Below are 5,635 nucleotides of genomic sequence, written 5' to 3' on the forward strand. Positions count from 1 at the left end.
TGATCTTAGTAAAGGGAGCTTGGGTTGAAGTAGGTGCTAGAAATGCATGCAAATGGGTAAAAACTTAATTGTAGTCTCCATATAGAAACTGATTCTTGATAAAATAGATCTCATAAATATGAAGTCTTCTTATGCTGTTCATATACTCTATGCTGGTTAACAATCAAGGTATGTTTTTGAAACTTTTGCATTGCTGCCTCCCTTTTCCCCCAATCTTGTTAAAAGAATTGAGCACAAAAACCAATTTCTGAGGAGGCAAAGAGTTATTTGGGAAGGAGAGCAAAAATCCATATACTCTAGACCTCTTTCCTCACTTGCTTTGCACCCCTTGGTACATTATCAGCTCTTATCCATATGACAGTATTGCATGGAAACTATCCCATTCCTCTAACCCATATCAGAGTCAGATCAGCCCTTTCTTACATCTGCCACTCAAAAGAAAGCACCAAACTTGCTTTATCAAAAAGATATATTGCTTTCATTACAGTGCCATATTTTATGATTGGCTATGGGTCGTAAACCCTGAAAACCAGCCATTAAATAAGTATTATTGTTTCTCTCTAGTCTCATGACCTAGAAAAGTTACAAAGCTTCAGCTGCATTATTCATTTCTCTTGGGTGTAATCAAGACCTATTAGGTTTTACCTAGAGAGTAGAAGGCCGCCTAAATTTAATGCTGAAGAGCAGAAATCCTTCCTGCTTCCTACCTACTCTACAATTAATACAGGACAGTTGCCAAAGCAGATGAAAAGTAGTACAGGCATAAAGAGCCTCCAAGGCAAAAATCATCTATGGAGACCCAGCTGGTAAAAGATCTCTAGCTAGAGACGTAACAGCTGTACATGAAAATGATCTTCTTCATGTGATAGCATATTTCCATACATTCTGTATGGTACATCTAAATATTTTGATGGTTTTAATATTTTGTACCAGCCGTGGAAACTGGTTTGCTGCTAGGTGACTGTAAAAGTGAGATTTGGTAAATAATTATTAGAAATCTTATACTAACACTATGATTGAAACAATAGACAAAAGTATAGCCAAGCAATTAACTGGTAGAGCTAGTTACTCATAAGTTTTGCAGTTCTTTGCTTTTCTGACTAGATGTTCCTGTATGCTAGATGAGAACAATGTTGAGACTGACCACATGGGATTGAAGCTGCGTTAAGCTTCAAGATCAAAGAACAAGGACAAGAATAAAGACTTCAAGGACAGCCAGCAAGAACTTCAAATGGGTCGGTGGTCGCAAAAGCAGCCCTTCGACTCAAATGGCTCCTTCATTGCGCATGATCGGATGTAGGCAGTACTAAGATAATCAGTTGCAATTATTTTTATGTATATGTATACTAATCTGATTAATATGCAATTAGTTATTCTATATAACCTGTTAGTGCTAAAGCTATGGCATGAATGCTAGGTGGAATTATCCCCCGTGCATCCAGCGCTGCAATAAAGAATGCCTGCTTTCTAAAACTCCAAAACGCGTCTTAGAGAGTTTCTTCAACCGGCTTTTCGGTATCATTTTAGCGACCCAGATGGGACAAGGCTTCTGAGACTCGACGGACGTGGGATTGCAAGACCTCCAGCTGGCACCGAGATTTCTCAGAGAGACCCTTGATCCCCGTTCCCCGGGCTCACAAGCCAAGGCCACTGGTAAGATTTTATTTAAAGGCGTTCTTTTGATTAACCTGGTTCTGGTATTCTGGTCTGGTACTCTTACCTGGAAGCCTGACTAAGAGAGGTCAGCAAGGAAGAGATACAAAAGGATCCTTAAAAGTCTGGTATTCTGGTAGAAGTACTTCTCTGGTAAAGGGTATTCGTCTTGCTGGTTGAAGGCGAAAATACTCATTTGGTTTGGTTCCGGTACTTTGATTAAGGCTTTGTTATTTGACTATTGATTTTGGAGATGAGCTTGGATCTCTGATTGATTCTGTTTGGTATTTTGACTTAGGCTCTGATATTTGTCTTTCCAATTTCTGATTTTTGTATACTGAAGGTGTTGACAATGGGAACAGGACAGTCAAGTGAACTCCCTAAAAAAATCACCTCTGGGGTGTGTTTTAAAGCACTGGAAACAGCTGGGGGGTGTTTCGAGTAGTAACATGCAGACAGAAGATTTGATTAAATATTGTAATCATTGGTGGCCTCTGTATAAGCTTGACGAAGGGGAAAAGCGGCCTGTGAATGGGACACTAAATTATAACACCATGTTACAACTTATGTTATTTTTGAGACGTGAGCAGAAATGGGATGAAGTTATGTATTGTGATTTCTTCTTTACCTGAAAGAAATCATCCTGAGTGACAAAAGGATTACAAAATTAATATGCCACCCAGTGATCCTTTTGTGCTACCTTTAGAAAAAAGAAGGAAACAAAAAAGGTGACAATAAGCTCAAAGAGTTGTTCTGCATGCAGTATTGGGCAAAGATGTTTCTATTGTGGATTTAAATAATTGGAAAATAGCAGCTGGGAGCTATCAGGAAAACCCTGATCAAACAGCCCATGCTTTTGAAACAATGATTCAGACTCGGGATCTTGATTAGAAAGATATACAAGTAATAATGAATGTATTTTTTCATAGTGCAGAAAGAGATATGATCCGGAGGGTTGCTAAAACCCAGGTAAAAGCACAAGTGGCTTCTGGAGTATTATAGGGAAGAGTGGAACAAAATTTTCCGTCTACTGATCCCAAATGAGATCCTAATAATTTGGCTCAGACTGCTAGATCAATATCAAAAACGGGTTTTATTCGGAATCAGAAATGGTATGCCTAAGGCAATTCAGATTAAAAGATGCTGCTAGGAAATATACTAATACGGATCCTGAGTCTGAAGAAGGAAAAGGTCAGTTGGCTCCTTTATTTATAGGACAATCCTCTGATGGTATCAGAAGGAAATTACAAAAAATTACAAGGAGCTTTCGGCTTTCCGGTATCACCTGATGCTAGCTTTAGTCACAGTTGAAGTAATAAAAAGCTACTGGTGATATTTTAAAAGGCAACATCACATCAAATATGCTCAAATAAATAAATTTGGTATTAAAACATTAAACCCTCCTGATACCGAAAATCCGGTTGAAGAAATACTCTAAGACTCATTTTGGAGATTTAGAAAGCAGGCATTCTGTATTGCAGCACTGGATGCACGGGGGATAGTTCCACCTAGCGTTCATGCCACAGCTTTAGCACAAACAGGTTATATAGAATAACTAATTACATATTAATCAGATTAGTATAGATGTACATAAAAATAATTGCAACTGATTATCTTAGTACTGCCTACATCCGATCATGCGCAATGAAGGATCCATTTGAGTCGAAGGGCTGCTTTTGCGACCACCGACCCATTTGAAGTTCTTGCTGGTTGTCCTTGAAGTCTTTGTTCTTGTCCTTGTTCTTTGATCTTGAAGCTTAACGCAGCTTCAATCCCATGTGGTCAGTCTCAACATTGTTCTCATCTAGCGTACAGGAACATCTAGTCAGAAGAGCAAAGAACTGCAAAACTTATGAATAATTACTAGTGTTGTGGTTTCAGCCCAGCCGGTAAACAAAGGACCACGCAGCGGCTCACTCACTCCTCCCGCCCCACTCCGGTGGGATGGGGAGGAGAATCAGAGAGGAGAAAAAAAACAAACAGAACCTCGAGGGTTAAGATAAGGGCAGTTTTCTGGGATAACACAAAAAGAGAAGTTACAACAACAATGGTACTAACAAAAGAATATACAGAACGAGTGATGAACAGTGTAAATGCTCACCACCCGGAACCCGAGGATCTGCCACTTCCCCCACCGAAAGACAGAAGCGAATCAGCACTGCGGATCTGTGGTTTCCCAGAAGGGCAAAAATCTCATCGCTATCGTTCGCGACAGAGCCTGTCGCTGAAATTGCAAATATCTGCCTACTTCTCCCTGAAAGAATGTGCTGTGCCAACAACGAGCACCATGAGATGGTCCGTCCTTGGGAAAGCACAGATCCCCAGTGCTGTTGTGCCTCTAGATAGGGCGCCAAGGGAAGGTGAAGAGCAGCAAGAGCTTTCAGGGCTGGGCCCTTCCTTGAGGGAGAAGAAGCCTGATGTTTGCCTTTTCGGAAAACGGCTCTGCCGAGGCCGAGAGCCATGAGATTGTCCGTACTTGGGAAAGCACAGATCTCCAGTGCTGTTGTGCCTGTAGATAGGGTGCCAAGGGAAGGTGAAGAGCAGAAAGAGCTTTCAGGGTTAGGCCCTTCCTTGTGGGAGAAGGAGACGGACGTTTGCCTTTTCGGAAAGCGGCTCTGCCGAGGCTGAGAGCCATGAGATGGTCCGTCTCTGGGAAATCCCAGATCCCCAGTGCTGTTGTGCCTCTAGATAGGGCGCCAAGGGAAGGTGAAGAGCAGCAAGAGCTTTCAGGGCTGGGCCCTTCCTTGTGGGAGAAGGAGCCGGATGTTTGCCTTTTCGGAAAGAGTCTCTGCCGAGGCCGAGCTCCATGAGATGTTCCGTCTCTGGGAAAGCACAGATCCCCAGTGCTGTTGTGCCTCTAGATAGGGCGCCAAGGGAAGGTGAAGAGCAGCAAGAGCTATCAGGGCTGGGCCCTTCCTTGAGGGAGAAGAAGCCTGATGTTTGCCTTTTCGGAAAACAGCTCTGCCGAGGCCGAGAGCCATGAGATTGTCCGTACTTGGGAAAGCCCAGATCCCCAGTGCTGTTGTGCCTCTAGATAGGGCGCCAAGGGAAAGTGAAGAGCAGCAAGAGCTTTCAGGGCTGGGCCCTTCCCTGAGGGAGAAGGAGCCGGACTTTTGCCTTTCGGAAAGCGGCTCTGCCGAGGCTGAGAGCCATGAGATGGTCCGTCTCTGGGAAATCCCAGATCCCCAGTGCTGTTGTGCCTCTAGATAGGGCGCCAAGGGAAGGTGAAGAGCAGCAAGAGCTTTCAGGGCTGGGCCCTTCCTTGTGGGAGAAGGAGCCGGACGCTTGCCTTTTCGGAAAGCGGCTCTGCCGAGGCTGAGAGCCATGAGATGTTCCGTCTCTGGGAAAGCACAGATCCCCAGTGCTGTTGTGCCTCTAGATAGGGCGCCAAGGGAAGGTGAAGAGCAGCAAGAGCTTTCAGGGCTGGGCCCTTCCTTGTGGGAGAAGGAGCCGGACTCTTGCCTTTTCGGAAAGCGGCTCTGCCGAGGCTGAGAGCCATGAGATGGTCCGTCACTGGAAAACCCCAGATCCCCAGTGCTGTTGTGCCTGTAGATAGGGCACCAAGGGAAGGTGAAGAGCAGCAACAGCTTTCAGGGCTGGGCCCTTCCTTGTGGTGGAAGGAGCTGGACGTTTGCCTTTACGGAGAGCTGCTCTGCCGAGGCCGAGCGCCCTGAGACGGTTCCTCCTTGGGAAAGCACAGATCCCCAGTGCTGTTGTGCCTGCAGATAGGGCTCCAGGGGAAGGTGAAGAGCAGCAACAGCTTTCAGGGCTCTGTCCTTTCTAGTGGGAGAATGAGCTGGACGTTTGCCTTTTCGGAAAGAGTCTCTGCCGAGGCCGAACGACATGATATTGTCCGTCCTTGGGAAAGCGCATATCCCCAGTGCTGTTTTGCCTGTAGATAGGGTGCCAAGGGAAGGTGAAGAGCAGCAACAGCTTTCAGGGCTGGGCCTTTCCTTGTGAGAGCAGGAGCCGGGCGTTTGCC

The sequence above is a fragment of the Aquila chrysaetos genome, chromosome W (genome assembly GCF_900496995.4).
Source record: "Aquila chrysaetos chrysaetos chromosome W, bAquChr1.4, whole genome shotgun sequence".
In the NCBI taxonomy this organism is placed as follows: Eukaryota; Metazoa; Chordata; class Aves; order Accipitriformes; family Accipitridae; genus Aquila; species Aquila chrysaetos.